Source organism: Ambystoma mexicanum, chromosome 6p, assembly GCF_040938575.1.
Source record: "Ambystoma mexicanum isolate Mex_15411 chromosome 6p, UKY_AmexF1_1, whole genome shotgun sequence".
Classification (NCBI taxonomy): Eukaryota; Metazoa; Chordata; class Amphibia; order Caudata; family Ambystomatidae; genus Ambystoma; species Ambystoma mexicanum.
This window is the reverse complement of record NC_090935.1, coordinates 1,331,261,663-1,331,281,828: the sequence shown is the minus strand read 5'-3', so window position 1 is coordinate 1,331,281,828 and position 20,166 is coordinate 1,331,261,663. Positions and strand designations below refer to the sequence as shown.

General features: G+C 46.3%; 1 protein-coding gene across 7 annotated transcripts in view; it reads right to left on the bottom strand.

The window, feature by feature from the left end:
* Positions 1-8,113, bottom strand: part of ACO1 (aconitase 1) — a 792,824-nt gene extending 784,711 nt beyond the window's left edge. For 2 of the 7 annotated variants that reach the window (XM_069625996.1, XM_069625993.1), the window contains exon 1: positions 7,777-7,926. The gene's annotated coding sequence lies outside the window, so the exon portion shown is untranslated. Of the gene's footprint in view, positions 1-7,766 lie in introns of all 7 variants that reach the window. The other 5 variants (XM_069625994.1, XM_069625997.1, XM_069625992.1 and 2 more) reach the window with 4 other exon arrangements.
* Positions 8,114-20,166: the final 12,053 nt, after the last annotated feature.

The following is a 20,166-nucleotide window of genomic DNA, read 5'->3' as shown; positions in this document are numbered from 1 at the left end:
AAAAAAAAAAAAAAAATTAAACCACATGTTATGGCAGGATTCGATGTGCAGGAGTGTAAACCAGTTCATGGGTGGCATCTCCCAGCATGCAGGGGTGAATACTGGGGAATCTGGAGCAAGTAAATGGTGCATTGCAAAACTAAAAATATCAACTGCAACACTTTTTACTTATGTGTGATCCAATATATTTAAAAGGGTGTCCTTATTCTTAATTCCCATCTCAAACACTCATGTCACATATGCATTGAAAGGCATCAGCTGATCTGTGGCGCCAAAAGTAGCTCCTGGTAGCTAGGTTTTAAGCTAACCAGGCTCTCCTATGGTCGAAGCAGGAGCGAAATAGCCCCCATCAATTTCAAACCTTGTATGGACTGGTCGCCTCTACTCAAAACGCCCCTCAATCTGATCTTTTGATCACACTCACCAACTAGACAATGGTATCACGTGCAGACTGTCTCCACCCATTTTTTCCTGCATATTACTGGAAAAAGGGGATCCCCACCCACAATGCAATATCTATGTTTCTATATCTGCTAGTCTATACCTTTTGCTCTAGGCTTGGTCAATATTGATTTTTTTTATTTTTATCTGGTTTACAATGAAACCTTCACAATTAGAAAGATAAAGTAGGCTCCACATAGTCGCTAAGTTATTATCAAAATGTGTTACAATAATTCAAAACATTTTCATACATATTAAAAATGTTTACTGTGAGGAATAGAATCTTTGGACTTATCTAAAAACAGTTATGGAAAATATTTATTCCCCCCACCCCAAAAAAATAAACACCACAGATTTCATACGTAAATTTCATCCTTCCAGTACCTCAGGTATTTAACCCTCTACTACTATATCAACTAGTATTCTGCTCTAACCAGTGGATTACTACAGGTCTCAGCTTTGAGAATGGGGTCAGAGCATAGATTCAAAGAATTATTAAAACATGCTATAGAAAGTCCCTCTGTATTACTCTGGATCGAGATATATCGAGACCAAATATAAGCATCACCACCCGATTCACCACTTTGCAAATTTCTCATTGGTGAATATTAGCAACGATCTCCGACACAGATCACATATACCAGACACTACCCCACAATCATATCCATTATTGCTCAGTTAATGTCTTAGCTCACAATGCATGGTTGCGCACCTAGTCACTTTGCAGCAAAATGAACCAATGGAGGTTATGGAAACAACCACTGATCCAAACTGGTGATTGACGCAGTATCCACAACCTCTGCTAGATAAGAAAGATGTACAACACTTACTAACTAAACCTCCTAACCCTAATTAGAAATCTACCCAACACCACAATAACACCCTCCACAAACAAACAATCATAATGACTAAAACGTGCTGAAAACTTCCAGCTCTATCACTGACTCTTGCCACCTCAACATACCCCTACACTAAAAGGCATGCAGAGGAATGGTTCCTGCTTGCTGAACAACACCAAGCTAAACCCTAATGCAAAGTGCACAAAGGCCAACAATAAAACACAGCCCCTCCGACAGAAGATCTCATCAACCCTGTTATCACTAACCAACCAATAACCTCACCATTTACTTGCAGGTACCAAAGTACTGCAAGCACAGATAAATGGCAAAAGCTGTGCTGTAGCAAGTTAAAGAAATAGAACATTAAAAACGTGAAAAAAGCAACATTTCTAATCATAGAGCGGGGAAGGTAACGTCCACTTCAAAAGGAGTGGTCCATAAGGAACCATTTAAACAGTGGCTTTCAATAAATGTATACCCCTTGGCTTGCTTGGGAGGTCACTGGCTAGTTACATAACTATAGGTAGGCACAAAGCCTAAAAAGGACAGGTAAACTTTCTGTGACAAATTCATGGGGAGTTCGACCATTCGCATGATGGGCATGCTCTGGCCAGGGTTTTTTGAAATGTTTAAATAGAATGATGACCAAACTCAGAAAAATGTGTGGGGCTAATCCACACACATTTTCCTATGCTCCCACCACGACAAATGCATAGACCTGTGTACTCCGAAAGGACACAACCTACAGGCACAGTTGGCCCGGTCATATTGAGTTGGAATTTAACAGCCAGGAAAAACACCATGTCATCTCCTGGAAAGGGGCGGGGGGAGAGGGTGGAGGGGACTTGCCATGGCCAGCCTGATTAACAAAGGCTCCATGGATCCGCCCTACTCTTGTTAGGCCCAGCAGCTTGTGGTAGAGATTAACTTATCAATAGTAGAAGGTATTTCAAACAGGCCCGCACGGGGCCTGGCTGTAGAGGTTAACAATGATGACAGGAAACCCAACAACCTTCATAAGTAACTGTCAATCTGAAGACAGCTACAGCACTCAAAATCAATGAAGGTGAGCTGTTTACAATAAGCCACCCCACTAATGGAACCTCATTCATAAAGGTATGAGAATGCAGTTTGCAGGAGCCAGAGAGTCTGGTCTCGGTGCAGCTTGAAGGGAGACCTGCCACTTTAAAGGACCACGTAGAGAGGACCATTAACCAGAGACTCTTTGATCAACAACATGAAGATGGGTGGGCCTGTAACGCTTACCTGGACTCTTCAGGAGCGTAATGCCTTCTCAGCCTGTGGACCTGTTACTTGGGCACTTTTGGATTCCTTTTCTGTGTAAACAACAACAACGGAGCTGCTATAACTATTTTCGGAAAGGTTACTGTATAATTGTGTACTTTGGTAATCCCTCCCTTCTCACCTGTGTTTATTTGTTGTGGAGCTCTCCATCTTGCTATTCTACAGGGGCACGTTGGAATGAATGAAGAAACAATGAACTTTGGAAGGCTGATGTGTTCTGCCTTAATGTCTTGCCTTCCCAGAATTTGTCTTTGCATAAGTATCTGGAGACTATACTTTAGTCTTTTAGATCTTGAAAAGTTCATATGTTGGAGAGATCTCGTTCTAATATTTTCCCTTTTACTTGCATGTTCTCAGAATTCAAAAAAGATTAATGGCTGTGGAATGACTGCGACATTACTCAAAATGAAGAAACGTTTAACGTAAATTTCTCTATACAGAGTAACTGCAGCCTTCAGGGAAGAGTGCAGCAACTACTGTGCAGTGAAAACCTGAAGCACCTTCAGGTACGTTTAAATTTCTTCTGTTATGTTCGTTCATGAAAATTGTCGGCAGGTTTTCGGAAAGCTGCAGAAATACCTTCGGAAGATGCGGAGGCTGCGGAAGAAACTTCTGACTGAAGATATTGCAACCGCGAGCGAAGACTGCTGCTTGAAGACGCTGCGGCTGCGAGAGAACTGACGGAAAATGCTGCGGCTGCCAACAAATGCTGCTGACTGAGGAACCGCTTTGGAAATAACTTCTGTTCGGCAAGTCTTTTATATAACTATGGAATTCTGTTATTTTTTCTGTAAAAACTCATGTCTCTATTTTCTCTCTTGACAGGTTCTGTGAGGACAGACGCCGGTAGCGTTAACCGCTGTCAGCGGAGTAGACGCGAAGCGAGCGCTCCAGCGGAGGCGGGGCTTAAGTAGCTCCCTCTGCAATATGTATAGAGCGTGCTGCAGGTTACCAATGGATCTTGCGGCAGCCACGTTTAGTGTTTGAGACCACTGTAAGCACTATGAGAGACTATGGAAGCATATGCTATGAATGGTGCAAATGCCACGTTTACAGGCTTGCACCCACTTTTGACCTGCTGACTGATGTGTTGTCCCTTGCCTCTCCTGCATGCCCGAATGGGAATTGTGCTCACTGACTGGGATCACGACAGGGACTTAGTATCACAAGGGAGTGCTGACGGATATCTTTCTACTGAGAGAAGGTTTCCGCCATCTTGGTTCTGTGACACCCCCGGTTCTTGTTCTCATCCCCTGACATTTTCCTGTGGCAAAGCACTCTGGTTATGACCCCACGCATACAAGAGATTGTTGATGGTACATTGAAGCAGGCTTAGCCTACTGAGGCCCACTTGGCTTTAAAAGAGGGCTGAGCCCCCCTTGACAGATCTGAAGACTTTGCAAGAAGAACTCAAACTTGGACCCTGACTGAAGGTGCAGTCTGCTGTACAGCTTCCGCTAGTAAAGGAAGGCCAGGATCTCCAAAGAGGGAAGCAAGAGCCCTCCCCTAAACATCTCCCAGTGAACAGAGGGAGAAACAGTATTCAGAGGATCCTGCAGCCCTCCAGAACCGGTGCCGAGCCAGCACACAACATGCCCTGCTAAACTCAGCAGCAAGCTTTCTGGATAGGAAATGCCAGCAGGTCTCTGAACATACAATCAAGAACAAGGCCGCTGCCTATAACACAATACACAGCTTTCGCCCGTCCGCCTTAAAGAATGACACAAGCCCGTTGAAGCTAGGAGAAGTGCCTCGACAAGCATCTACCAACGTCTGCCTTTTCAAGCCAGTTGGGTTCCTTTGTCTGCAACCGCCATCAACTTTAACCATTGTCAAGCCACTGTTGGTTAAAGACAACCGAGACATCTCGACCAGTGCTTCAGAACCGCTGATCAGCACTGAACGATTCCTGACCCAGAGCTGTGTAGGCCAGCCTGCAGCCATTCGTCCAGCTTCGCTCGCCGAATCGTCATGCCGCCCAATACCCGCAGCAACTCCCAGCACATACGCTGTCACAGAAGCCTGCAAAGCACCCTGAAGCCGACTCAACCCAGTCGAGCACAAGGTACATTTTTGTTCTGTCCCCTTGGTCCTTCCCAAAAGACCCCTAGAGACATTTTAGACCCATTGCTACCTTTGTGCTAAAGCCAAGAAACCTTAAACTTGTGGTCATTAACCATACAGACTACCCTCCTGTCAGTATCCAGAGTGCACCCCTTTTTGTTATTTGAAAATGGTCTATACTCTGCATTCCTTTACAGGGTGGGTTGCATTTCGTAGTGTTGCTAGAACTGTCGTAATATAAATAAAGTCTTTGATAAAGGGGACTGCCCAGTCAAGGTTGTATCATTGGCTAATTGTATTTTCACTGTGTTGCAACTAACCACCGATCCACGACCTTTTGGAGACAAGCCTGCCGTTCCATTCACATTAACAAAAATTGGACGAGGCATATAATTTGCTTGTTATTTCAATCTTTTCAGATCCCTTACTAGAGGTGTGGGGCTGATAAATGGTTTCAAAAACAAAAACGATATTCTCCCCTGGACCACTGGTACCCTGAAGTTGACTCGTCACAGGGAGCCTTGAAAAATAGTCATTTTGTAGAGGCATACTTGTTACAACAGGTGTTCCACCCCAAAACACGCCCCTATTCAAAACAAACAGGGTATCCTCGCCCCACCCAAATTCAAACTATACATGTACCTGTGAAATTGGGTAACATGCTAATACATGATGGGTGATATAGGAAGAGGTTTTCTTTAGCGCACCTCTGCCATGGACAGTGCCAAAAAGGAGGGGAGCGTTTGTTAGTGGAACAGATGGTTGGTGGAGGGACAGTGTGAAGCCTGGAGGTGATGAGTGTGCACCGTAAGTACGAACGTCCTGAGTGCAAGTATGTACTAACAGCTGGACGGTGAAACATGTTTATGTGTTTCATACAGAAAGGGGAGCCCAAGGTCTGATAGATCTATTGCTATGAGAGCAGGTTAGCCTCTTGCTGGTGGGGAGTGTGACAAAGTTAAAGATGTGAGCTTTAGCATAGTTACACCAAAATGACCTGGATAGTGTTAGGCAGGAAGTAACCATGTAAGAGGTGGTCTGTCTTGAGTGTAAAGTGTAGGAGATGTAGTGGTGAGCTGGTTAGTTGAGAGAAGACGAGGTGGAGATGTGAGGGCTCTCTTTTGGGAGTCTTGGTACAAAGCTGCACAGTAAACCTCAAACTCAATGAATTTTTAAATCAATTTGCACTTATGTTGTGCAGGGTTGTTTTAAGGCAGCAGCTGATGGACCGACCTGACCGAGTGATCTCCAGAGCATACCTTTTTTCGTCTTGTGCGCAGGTTTATGGCATGTTTCAGTGAGATGACGCTTCATCAATGTTTTTCCCCATTTCTTTGGGTTTCAATTGCGGTCCATTACAGAAGGTCGTAGTGAATCCAGGCCTGGAATGCTAGTTTTTTTTTTGTTTTTTTTTAAGATGTCCTAGGTGATTTGACTCTGGGTATGTGTTCATTTCCAGAGGGAATTTGGCTTTAAGATGGCCGTTAGTGGAGAATGGTCCACTATGCGTTAAAATTCCAAGCACACAACAACATTTAAACCGCAGTACATTAAGTTATTGGAGTCCAGTAAATTTACTGAATTATAACGTGCAAAATACAAAAAAAACCTCCGAACCAAACTGGAATAATGATATTTTCCTACGGTTGTCAAACAAGTAGCGCAATATTTCCATGAATCTTATATTGACAGAGTGGCAATTAAAGTTTAAAAAAATAAAAAACACAGGTCAAAGTTTAGTCGATCACAAGCAGCCACAAAATGAAGCACATAGCAGCATTCACACACAAGTTTACACTGTTGCGAAATCTGTAACATGGGGTACTATAACGCACGTTAAATTGGTGACGATGGGAATTAATTCCACCTAATTTTGCTTCAATAGTCTCAAGAATGCCCAACATGTTCCCGCTGTACAGTCTTCAGCAACCTAGACGTGTATTAATGCAGCGGGCAGACATAACACCACTCCAGAATTATTAATTTGGAAAAAGTTCAGCAATTTTACCATTGTCGAAGTTATGAAAAACACAACCACATATCTTGTGAATTAAGAAACACATTTTTGATGTAGGCATTAAATATAAATTGAGCATATGGGCGCACAACATAGCAGGGTATGTATTTGTGCAAATGTGCATAAAATCAATATTAGAGGGCAAATACGGATCGACATTTGCAGCCTAACCATAAATAAACAGTAGGTATTTATGTGAAATAAATACATAACGGGCAAACGCGTATTTTGCTCCTTAACATCTCCCACAGCAGAACGGTTTGAAACCTCATAACCCATTATATATATATATATATATAAAAAAGACAAAAAAAAAACTGCCATTTCACACACCTAAAATAAACACGATTTGACGCACATCCATTACATATACTTTTAGACACACGTAAGTCACTGTAAGGGCTTCCGGGGAACTTAAGGCGTTTGAGGACGTTTAAGAAGCCTCCGTTTGGCATGAGCGCTATGCAAAGAGCTTACAGTAATTATACGAAAACATACAGCACACACGCAGGCAGCAACACATGGCGCTTTGTTCTGGAAAACACACAAAAAAAGGGTGAACTGTCACTGGCTGCTCTCGGAATTGGATGCATGTGACCGTCAGCCGCGCTGTAAGTAGAGGGTCCGGAGGGGGGGTGCGGTAGATGATTGCTCACCAGGAAGAAGCCAGTCCAAATACAACTACTAAAAGGATCCTATGCAGAAATTACAAGGTTGCCTAAATTCTTCGCTATGAGCCCTTTTTAAATCACCCATCGTTGCGTGACAAAAACACGCACCCAGTGCTGTCCGCCCTCCTAAAAAGGCACGAGCCTACTCGAGGGTAGACCATTCACATTAGCGACTCGTGAAGCGGGCAAAAGGATGAAGCCAGCGGGGGGCTCTAGGCCACGGCGACTCCCGATCGCCACAGCGGAGCTCGGTCACTGATAACGGCGGCCGCCGGCGCAGTCGGGAAAGGGAGGCCGCCGTGGCAGGCCTCATATGCGGCAGCATGAGAGGAACCCAGGTAAGGCATCCCTGCCGCCCGAATCGGTCTCTGCTTTGCGACAAAGCAACAAGACACAGATACAGGAAACGGAGAAAAGCAGTCGACTCACCGGGACCGACCTCTTTTGCTCCCACGGGTAACAGACCTCCTGGGCGCACAGATATAGATGAAGGACCCCGGGGGCCGCGGAAGACCAGGCCACGGAGATCAGGCTGCTGTGAAATGGCAGCTCTGTCTAAGCTTGTGCACTCGGCCTGCTTCTGCCGCTGTCTGCTCCTCCCCTCCTGGGGCCGAGCCTGAGGAGCAGGGCGGTGCTCCTACACTCTCCTATACACCCCGATCTGTGAACTACTGTATAGATAGGCGGGGGACTGTCAGCTGTTTTTCCTTGAACAGTGTGACCCGCTCTTGCTTCGCCTCTGCCCCGCTTATCTTTTTTTTTTTCCCTGAGTCATTGCGTTTCTTTTGACAAACCTATGAAACGTCATGGTCCGCCCCCGCTCCCACGTTCTGACAAGGGGAGGGGGCTAACCGTGACCCAAGCAGTAACACGAGGAGAAACAGAAGTCCCTGGTGAAGAAACGTCCTTGTGCCGTTTTAATGTGGAAATTGTGGGTTTACTTGTGATTGTTTTGCAAACGTAGGATAAACACGCTATCATACATAATAGCGGAGTGTTGCACGTAGTGTACAGGGTGAAGAAACAGACACGTTCTCGGTGAATTGACTGTGCGCTTATAAACAATGGGACATTGTTCACAATAGAGACGTGTCCTTGACAGTGACTCAAGAACCTTAATTTCCCAAATGAGCAGGGTCCCACATGCCTCCATAACACTGATACAGACGTGGAGCTGCATTTTTAGATGACTGTGTGTCTGCAATGGTACAATTAATTGCTTGAATGAATGCCGCTGGAGAGACACCTAGTGGTTGGTCTAATGCAGATGGATATTTTCAAGGGGCAGAGGATAAAGGAGGACACACATACAAAACAAGCATTGGCAATGCCAACAGGTTTGGCTTTTACGTATGCACTGGAAAGGCATTTGCCAGGCACTGCCATAGTGATATTAACTGGCCATAAATGGTAGCCGCTGCAAAATGGTGCGAATACCTCGGCATATAATAGCAGTGTCTGACAAATGTTATGTCAAAGTACTGGCGACCATGCAACCCACGACCTGTGCAGAGAATATCATTCCACCTAAGATAATATTGGACAACATAGACATTTTCGCCCCCATCCTGACAAAGATCATTAATGCCTCTTTTAGAGACCAGGAAGTCCCTAATGCCATCAAAAAAGTCACAGTAACCCCTCTGGTAAAAAAACCTAATCTCGACCAACGCGATCCGAATAATCTCAGACCCATAACAAACTGCAACTTCATCCTCAAAATCATGGATAAGATCGCCACCATGCAGCTCCAGGCACACGTAGAGGAATCTAATTCCCTCCACCCACAGCAGTCTGGTTTTCGCCCCGCACACAGTACCGAGACGGCCATGTTAGATCTGCAGACCAAAATGCTCGGTATTATTGACAAGGGTAAGACAGGCCTCCTCGTTCTACTCGACCTCAGCGCCGCATTTGATCTCCTCGACCATAACCTACTCCAGAATGCGCTAAAAAAGACCACCAACTGCTCTGATGAAGCCATCAGATGGATAATGTCCTTTCTAAAAAACAGAACATCCAGAGTGCACTGGGGGGACAAGTTCTCCCTCGAAAAAGAAATCCTCTGTGGAGTTCCCCAAGGGGCCTGTATGTCACCCCTACTGTTCAATCTTTACTTAAAATACCTATGCCTTGTTCTAGACCACATAAACACCTATTTCACTAACTATGCTGACGACACACAGCTTGTATTCAAACTAAGTGGCAATTATCAGAAAGATAGCGAGCAACTTACCACGATATACAACCACGTGGAGCAATGGATGGACTCCAATTGGATGTGCCTAAACGGAAAAAAAACGGAACTCATGATTTTCGGCTCATCCTCTGCTCGTGCTAAGCTACCCTCATCCTACACATCCTTCCACATTAAAGATACCCCCATTCCGGTCCTAAGCAAGGTTAAAACCCTAGGTATGCTGCTAGAAGCATCGTTGGGTGCGGACGCCCAAGTACAGTTCATCAAAAAAAACTGTGCCTACCACCTCCGTCTAATAAAAGCCATCAGACCTTTCATATCCGAGGAAAATTGTGCGACCATAGCAAGAGCCACCATTTTATCGCGCCTTGACTATGGCAACGCTCTAGTCCTGGGTGCCTCCAAGCAATGCCTACAAAGCTACCAAATTGTACAGAACAACGCGGTAAGAATTGTCAAGCTCAAAACTAAAACGGAACATATCAGCAACTCCAGAAGGGAGCTTCATTGGCTGAAAATCGAAGATAGGGTGCATTTCAAAACCTTAACCATCGTTCACAGATGCATCTACGGAAAGGCACCAACCTACTTAAAAACTAGGATCAAACCATACGTTCCTAATAGAACACTGAGATCATCCCAACTTGTTAAAATTGCTACGTCACCTCACAAACTCAAAAGTGGCTTAGGTAGAGCCTTTCCAACCCTTGCAGCCAACCTTTGGAACAACCTACCAGACCACCTTAGACTGGAAACCAACTACTCGCGTTTTCGCAAAAAGGTAAAAACCCATATCTTCAAATAAACGGCCATCACGGCATATACCTCAGTTAGCTTAATTCTATGTGACTGTCCCGTCTGCTCTGTCTAATGAAGATTCCCCCTGCTAATAGCGCAGGGAGCTCTTGATTCTATTAAAGACAAGGAGGCGAGCATTATGCTTCATCTTCTTATTTATTTGCTCCCCAGTAGTTTCAACACATCAAACAAAATGTCCATCTTTCAGATGGCCCAAACATTTTTTTTTTTTCAAAAACTTCATTTCCCATCAGCCTAGGCCCTGAACCCAGTGTCCTGGTCATGTGACCTAGTCCTTCCTCTTCCTGTAAAACCTCCTCTTCTTTGACTGCATTACAGCTGCTATCGTAAACATCTCCTGAACTGGCAACTCGATCCGGTAGGTCTCTGTCCCGTGGAACTGTGAAACGATCTCTCGCATCCAAACTTGCGATCTCGATCAATGCTTTCAGATCCTCTCTCGTGCTCACTCAGCCGTTCTTCTGATCTTCTCCTAAGACGGAAACAACAGTACATGTTAGGGCGGCGGATACACATCCTATTCTTGGGAAAGAACGAACTTGTTATTCACTCCGTACATATCTGCACATTATCACGTCATCTCTTATCATTTTCCCATGTATCTCGGGTGGGAAATTAATGCTCGCCTCCTTGTCTTTAATAGAATCAAGAGCTCCCTGCGCTATTAGCAGGGGGAATCTTCATTCTATGTCAAGACGGAGGCGAGCATTATGCTTGTTCAAAGCTTCTTACCATAGCTTCTGCCAGTGTATTAATTGGTTTAAAATAAAACGTTCTAAACGTGCTATCACTCGCCCAATCGGCTGCTTTCAGAATATCTTGCAATGTCGCCCCTTGGCGGAGTGCCTTGGATGCCCCTGCTCTTCGCACGGAGTGTGCTCCAAACCTCGCCATGTCAATCCCTGCCAGGCTCATGACTTCTCTAACCCATCTCGCTATAGTGGCTGTTGCTACGCCCTTATGCGGTTTTCTGCGCGCTATCAGCAATTGCGTCGTCCCCGACGGTCTCAGCTCAGCCGTCTTATTTATATATTCTCTAATGCATGCGGCTACGCACCATTTAGGATGATCTTGCATATATGGATACATTATTGATGAGGAGTCTGTCTTTGTTCTCCTGGCCAGATGAAAAGTCACTCCGTCTGGCCCGTATATCATTCTGTCTACCTCCAATGCTCTGACGTCTGCTACTCTCCTGCATGAGATCATGCATAGAAGCATTGCTAATTTCTCCGACAGTCTTCCTAGCGATAGGTACCTATTACTGGGCCAGTCGGCTAATAGTCGAAGCACGACTGTCACGTCCCATAGAGATTTATACCTCGGCTGCGGTGGCTTCCTGCATCTTATCCCTTTCAGGAGTCTAATTACTGCCACGTTCTCACCTACTGGTACTCCATCAATAGGCATATGGCCTGTCGATATTGCGGATCTATATACCCCTATCGTGCGGTAGGCTTTACCGTCTTGCAGAAGTTCCGCTAGGAAGTTCACGATCTCTACTAGAGGGGCAGAAACGGGATGAAAACCTCTTGTCTTGCACCATCTAGCCCATCTGTTCCAAGCTGCATCGTAGCTCCTTCTAGTCGAGGGGGCCCATGATTCTGCGATGAGGCTCGCAGCTTGGGGCGAAATTCCCGGGAGATTCCAACGTCTCCTGCTATCTTGCACGCCATTAGCGGCATCGTCCCCTTCACTCTCAGAGGGTGATACGACCCAACTGGGTCCGTGAGGAGGCCTTTCTCTTGCGGCAACACTCGTGGATAGTCCGCCATCAGTTCCATCAATGCTGGAAACCAGACCTGGGACTTCCATATCGGCACTACTATGATCAGATTCACTGCCTCCTTGCGGACTTTTGTTAGCACTCTGCTTATCATTATAAAAGGAGGAAAAGCATATAGCGTCTGACCTCTCCAATCTTGCAGAAAAGCATCTGTCCCTGCTGCTGCTGGGTCCAGTCTCCAACTGAAAAACCTGCTCATTTGAGCGTTCAGTCTGGACGCAAATAGATCTGCGTGAAACGGTCCCCAGAGCTTCTCTATCCACTGAAAGGTCGCTCTGTGCAGCTTCCAGTCGCTGGAGTCTGTGAGATGTCTGGAGTTCCAGTCTGCCACTACGTTCTGGGCGCCTGGTAGATATTCTGCCGTCACTGCTGTTCCCGACTCCAGACAAGAGTGCCAGAAGTCCTTGGCTATCTCCGCTAACAATCTGGACTTCGTCCCACCTAAATGATTTATGTATTTGACTGCTGAGATGTTGTCCATCTTCAGCAGTATACATGAGTTCACTTTGTCCTTGGTGAAGGCCTTGATAGCAAAAGAGCCGGCCAGGAGCTCCAGGCAGTTTATATGTAACCTGAGCTCCTCCGAGCTCCATCTGCCTCCCGTTTGGAGTTCTCCGCATCGGGCACCCCAGCCCGCTCTGCTGGCGTCCGATTCTATTACCATGTCTGGGCGGTCGCCGAAAATGGCTCTGCCGTTCCATGCCTCCATGTTCTGGAGCCACCACTCTAGCTCCGTTCGGGCTTCTTGGTCTAGCTGCACTAGCTGGTGGTAGCCGAGCCCTTGCTGAAGGTGTCTGATTTTCAACCTCTGGAGCGCTCGGTAATGTAGGGGCCCTGGGAATATCGCTTGAATTGACGCTGCGAGCAGACCCACAATTCTCGCGATTGTTCGCAGCGATGCGGTCGGACTGGCGAGGCAGGTCCTTATTTCCCTTCGAATATCTCGGATCTTCCTGTTCGGCAGCTCCAGGGTCGCAGACCTGGTATCTATAATGAAACCTAGGAATTCTATCCTCCTGACTGGTACCGTTTCCGATTTCTCTTTGTTCACTAGGAATCCCAGAGAGGTCAGCAGGTTCGCAACCCATCTGGTCTGATATCGCAGCGCCTCTTCGCTGCTCGCCATTACTAGGATATCGTCTAGGTAGATGATGATTCGAATACCTTTCTCTCTGATTGCTGCTGCTACTGGTCTCATCATCTTCGTGAATGCCCAGGGAGCGGACGCTAGTCCGAACGGCATCGTGGCAAACTGCCATAATCGCCCGTCCCAGTTGAAAGCCAGGAAGGGTCGGTATTCCTGGTCTACTGGGATCGTAAGATACGTGTCCTTCAGGTCTATTCTTGTGAGCCAGTCGCCCTGCCTGAGCGTATCTCTCAGTTGGTGAGTCCCTTCCATCTTGAAGTGGTTGTAGACTACCCACTCGTTCAGGCCTTTCATATTTATCACTGGCCTCACTTTCTCTTTCCTGTGCACCAGGAACATATTGCTTATAAATTTTGGAGCTACGCAAGGCTCGATGGCCCGTTTCTCCGCTAAACTCTGCAGTTCTGTTCGCAACAAGTCTGCTTCTGCTCGCGCTGTTACTATCAACCTGGGGGTTTTGTACTGGATTGGGGTCTGCGTAAATTGTATGTGTAGGCCCCTGACTGACTGAAGCACCCAAGCGTCGCAGGAAAGCGCGCGCCAGTTCTCCCAGTACATCGCAGTCCTCCCCCCTACCGCAGGATAAGCGGATGGTCTCACCTGTGGGAACTTATTGTCCTCTTCCCTGTCCTCTGCCTCGTTTTCCCCTGGGGAAACGGCCTCTGGGTTGGAAGAAGGTGTCTGGCTTCTTATCCACCCAGTATTGCGCTCTGTTCGATTGAGGCCTTCTGGCTGTCTGATAGCGACCGGTCGCTCGGCCTCTGAAGCGGCCGGTCCCTCCAAAAACCCTTCCGGGGAAGATTTTTCTAATGGAGGCTTGCGCTTTCTCCAAAGAGGTGTAGGTCCCTACGAACCTCCCCATCTCCTTTCCGAAAGTCTCGCCGAACAGCAATCCTTGCGCGGCCTCTCCTGCTTCGTAGGAGGACAGGTCTCCTAGCTTTTGATCTATCTTCAATAGCAGTCCTCTTCTGCGCTCTGAGGATATGGCGCAGTTCGCGTTACCTAACAGGCATACGGCTCTTTGGGCCCAGTTCGCTAACACGTCCGGGTCAATTTCTTCTCCTGTATCTTTCGCTCATTCTGCCAGGTCCATGATCTTGGCCAGGGGACCTGTCAGATCCAGGACCTTCTCCTGGCAACTCCTCCAGGAGCGATCGATCCCTTTCCTAGGGTCTCTATTCGATTTCGCCACGAACGCCAACATTTTAGGGTCCAATTCTGGCGCTTCTGCTACCTTTCCTGGGAGTTCCGGCCTGGGGCATTCCGCCCTCATTCTTTGCCTCACTTCCTTTTCTAAGGCCTTGCGCAGCCTCTGCGTCATGTATCGTGCCACTCTCGGGGAAGGCACCCATTCTGACGATCTTGGGTTCCTAATCTCCTCGGGCTGAAACATATCTGAGGTTTCCTCCTCTAAATGGTTCAGTTTTCTCAGTCTCTTTTTCGGAGGCGGTAAGCTCCCTTCGTCTCCGTCCCTGTCTTCATCCTCCTGCGAGGATGTTGGGGATTCTACGGGTTCCTCCTCTTGAGGGACCTCCTCTCCGGTGTCTCCCATATTCTCTTCCCCTGGGTAGGGGGTCATGAGGCTCGGCACCTCCGACTTGGCCATAAATGCTTCTCTGAGCCTATTGAAAGCGTCGGATGCCTCCGGGGCCTTTGGATTCGCCCCTTCAAATTGGCCCGGGGGGTCAGAAGAGTTCGCGCTCTTCCGGGCCTTCATACACCCCTGAGGGCTCTCTGGTGTGGCCCTGGTGGACGTGCTTGTCGTCGGTGCGGTGCTTCTGTCCTTTTGGCTTAGGAAAGTCTCAATTGTTAGCAGGCGGTCCTGCAGGGCTCTGACTCCTAGAGCCACTGCCTCTATGAGTGAATTACCCAGCACGTCTTTGAAGCTCTGAGCCAGATCTTCCGATTGCGTAGCTTCTTGCTCCTCCTCACTCCACTCAAAATCGGCCATGCTATGTGCTGGTAGGTGCCTGATAGTACCTGAACAGGAGTAAGGGCACGTCCACTTCTCACTCCTCTTTCTTGAGGCTGCACCTGGCTGCCAAGCAGCTTCTTTATCCCTCAGTCGAGGCACTGAGTCCACAATTCGCTCGTATGAGCGGTCTCCGGTAAAGAATATTGATCTGATTCTGCCGGGAGATCGGGTCGCAATGCCCGTGCAGCGGTTAGCCCCTCCTTCCCAAGGGAGGGGGGCCTCGCGCTCCCTCGCTCTATGCGCCGAGATCTTCGGCTAAGCCCCGCCCCCGCGAGGGTGGGGGCTGGGAAAAGAAACGTATCTCCCCTTAGCGTCGATCGCGTTTGGGCGCTAACTCTGTCTCTCGCTCCTCCTTCACGAGGGTGGGGGCCTCGCTCTCTCGCTGTCGACGCGAGTGCGGTGCCCCGGCCTCGGGCCGGCCCCCGAAGTGCTGATACTGCAGCACGGGGCTCTGGCTAAAACAAATTAAAGTAACGGATTGTCAAATCCTCCCTACGCTGCGCGATCCCTGCGCGCTGTCCTAATGACTGGTCATGAGAAACGCTATCAAATATCACTACAACTGGTAACCCAATACAAAAAGCTGACAGAAATGCGCAGCTAAGTGAAGGGTACTTATCTCTTGGAGAGCAGGAAAAGAAGAGGAGGTTTTACAGGAAGAGGAAGGACTAGGTTACATGACCAGGACACTGGGTTCAGGGCCTAGGCTGATGGGAAATGAAGTTTTTGAAAAAAAAAAAATAAAATGTTTGGGCCATCTGAAAGATGGACATTTTGTTTGATGTGGTGAAACTGCTGGAGAGCAAATAAATAAGAAGATGAAGCATAATGCTCGCCTCCGTCTTGACATAGAATCACTATCTGTTCCGTCCGTTCTCGTGTCCTTGTTTCTGCGCCCCGAGGCTCGCGAGCTACCGGCGCAATATAAATATTAAATAAATAAATAAATAAATAAATAAATAAATAAATAAAATGTCATAGAGAGCATTTATACTGCGCCCTTCACCACTATAGTGGTCTTATGGCGCCTAAACCTTGTCCGAGGATAAGGATTATTGTGACCCCGCCAGAGTGTTATCTGATCTTGAACTGCGAGTAGGGGAAAAAAAGTTAGAAAATGAAAAACAGGACAACAACAAGTTGGGGGAAAAGGAGGTGAGAAAGAGGAAAAGCCATATACAAAGCAGGTTAATCGTGGCAGGACAAATGGTGAGAGAGGGGAGGGATATGGGTGTATATCGTATGGGTACATGTGTGATAACGGAATGCCATCATCAGTGGAAATGGCAGTAGTTATGTGTAGTTTGTGCTCTTTGGTGATGACATCATCTAGGCCAATTAAGTCAAGTTGCTGAATGCTTGTATGATTAACTTGACAGGTGCTCAAGCAGGCCCTAGTATTGTGGGGGCTTTCACCAGGTCGGTTTATAGTAGCCAGCCCTGTTGCCAGGTGACCACTGGGTTTGCCAAGTGTTGCGCGTGTGAGAGATGGATGCACTGGAAAACTAGAGGGGAGCTGGGTGGGAAGAGGTGATACGCGTAGAGATCACAAATAGTGCTGGGGCATGTCACAAAATTTAGCATAGTGGGTCTGCACTCATTGGAATAATGGACTTGTTCTTGAAGTGAAAATTGCATATAAAGTCTGACGATCTTGTATGTGACGCTGCACCGCTGGAAAAGTAATAGGTCTGCAAACGATCTATATTGTGTGGGGTGAAATTGCCCCGGATGCCATAATTAAAGGCCAAAGTCAGTTATGAGGGCTCCCTAAAAATGAAAGGCCTGCCCTGAACTAATGTGGAAAATTAGGCTATGAAACCAAAGCGAGAAGGAGTGAAATTGAGCCCCAAAACGCCATAACATTTAAGAATTCCAACTGCCTGGCATAAGGGAAAGACATGATACAAGGTTTGCTAAATTTTAGGAGAGCTGAAATAACAGTCTCAGAAACCACAGTCCACGGAACCCTCAATGGGATGTCAGCATTGTGTGCTGCAGTTGCAGTGGAGCAGATTGTTTTCTGGCATGAGCATTAAATAAAATGAATCATTCCATTTTTTCCCCATTAAACTGAAGTAATGTTTATCAAAATGTGTGCAAGACTGGCAAATAGGAACTCAGTTTCTGTTCATCATGAGCCCGTCACAGAGGAAACAACAGTGTACAGAGTTCATAAGGTGATGTTGAACTACAGTGAAATTAAGGGCTTTCCCCGGCTGAAACTAACAATGACATTTCGATTTTGCCTCTAAAGTGACACTATGCACAGCCAGATGTGCACTAAATACTCTAAGAAAATGTAATTATGTTGCCCTACTTTAACCACTGTGTGCAGGGAACTACCTTGCAAGGGTTTTACATATTAAAATTTTGTGCATTTTCAAGAGTTTATTTGAAAGTGAAATGGAGTCGAAGGCCATGTTGGCTAAGTGGGGGCAGGCCTAATCTTGGTTTCATTTCTCTCTGTTTGTGTCTTCAATGTGAAACTAGATTCCAAAGCCCATGTTGTCATGGGGATGTAGGCCTGGCTCACTTCAAACAGGACTGCTTCCTTTAAAAATATAGCTTAAATACTTGTAGAGATCTAATTTGTGGTGTGGGTGAGATAAAGGAAGCTCTATTCCGCAGATTTTATGACCCACGTCACTTAGGCCACAATACACCTTGTCTTAGCTGGCAATTAGCGCTTGGAATGTGCCAGCTAATTTCAACACAGGACCCCTCTTGACATCACAGCCAGGAACAGGCACATGGCAAGGGTGTCGGCCAGAAGTCAAGGAGGGAATTGATTTCCCATTGTGTAAATGGGGAGAAATGGTTTTCATCATGTAAAATCAATACTATTTACCCCACACTAGTCATGGTAAGATTTCCGAAAAGCTGTCAGCGAGCCGCTTCTCACCACCTGAAAATGATTTTGGTGACACCAACATACCAAAAGTTATTAATAATAAACTTAATGTAGCCACTGTATGAATGTGAGAACCATAAACATTTGATAAAACTTGTAAGACATGATTCATATGCCGCGCACCAAGGGAACACATTTTTCACTGATATAATTCTGGAGAAAATGGGGAAAAACTGTAGCTCTGCACAGGAATGACATAAAACTCCTGAGTTGCGCCATTTGACTCGCAGTAAAATATAGGTTTAAACAATGCTGTCATATGTGTTAAAATATGAAGATTAAGGGCACTTGTCATGAAGTGAGATTTCTATATCCCTGAATCAGACCAAGCCCCCTGTCGAAGGAAGATGATGGAGTGGTCTCCTCCCCTAGTCAGCCCCAAGCACTGCCACATTTTCTGCACCTACCAGCACATAGATGGGCATGGACTAGTGACACTCCACCAATCCCTTCTGCGGGAACTAAGACACATTATTGATGTCACTTGCCCTATAACTAGGTAACTCCACCTCAAATCAGGACTCTTGCGCCTAACCCCGCAGGTGATCTACATGCCGAAAACTGGAGAAACATCCAAGCAGTGAGGCCTAATGTAGCAGAGGAGCCAGGAGACATAGTATCTGACTTGGGACCCCTTTGAGGAAGGAGGAAATCCTTGGGTGACCCCCTTGGCTGTCCCATCAGTGTTGCTCCGAGGCCCCCTGATGTCCAGTCCAGCCCTCTCCTGTAAGTAGCAATAACACCAGCCCTAAATTGTGTAAGCCCTTTATTCTTGTGGCATTGCATTCAATATTTCCCCCATTGAAAATTACCAATTGAAAAACTTCAATTGCCAGTGCATTTAGTCATCTCCCCATTGAAGAATCCTTTGTTTGCCCGTGTATTCCTCCTTTGTTTGCCCGTGTATTCCAGTCATCTCCCCCTTGAAGAATCTCTTTTTTTTCCTTTGTATGTTAGCACATCCCCATTGAAAAACCCCTCAGTTGTCTGTGTAAATCCTTAGTGTATTTTTGTAAGTAGATCAATTAATTTCCCCATTTATTTCACAGGATTTGTATGGTGGGAATTCGAAACCCACCATCTCATCTCAGTGCCTTGTGAATTAGTATAGTTAGAAAGTGTTGCCCAAAGGAATTAATCCAATGGTGAACTGAGAAACAAATGTGTCCCTGTGTTTAAATTGTGCCCTGAAAAACGATTTTACTTTTGGGAGCTAACCCCTTTCCCAGAGCCTACCTGTCAGTTGCAGCCTCAGTAAAACCGAATTCCATTAGCATTTTCTTTCCCATTCAAATTGAGCTTAACATCCCAAAAAAACGATTTTCCCCCTCTTTTCCTCTTTCCCTATTGTGTGGTCAAAACTGATTTCCATTTGCATTCCCTTCCCATTGCCCATGTGTTGCATATCGTACAACCGATTTCCCGCTAGTGTGCTGACTAAACATAAGCAAGCGAGTTCCCTGTCTTTTTATTTCTTTCTCATAGCAGCTGTGATAATTAATTAAAAACCCAATTTTTCCATTGTGTGCTAAAAACTGATTTTTCCCATTCTTTGCTTGCTCCCCATATAGATTCTATGAACTAGATGCCAAATCCGACTTTTACCTTGTGTTCCCACTCCTTGCCACTGCCTTCCATCTAAAACTGACAAGCCTAGTGTATGTTTGGGGGGCTGAGGGGTGCTGGGACTCAAGCCTCATTTGTGTGCGCCTGCATTTCCGTGTTTGTTACACTCATTTCTTGGTGTGTTTTGAAAGTAAAAGTCAATCCTGCTGTTGCATATTTTGAGTCATCTCAGTGTACTGCTTTATCAAAAAATATATTGCATTTGTGTTGCCACCACATTGGTGGCTGTTGTAATTGGTTGATTCTAATTTGACATTAAATAATACATTAATAAATATCTTATTGATACACACCAGCCTGGTTCCTAGTCCATTGTGACACAGGGTGTTTGTGGAGGTAGGGTGTGAGACAGGTTGGAGGCC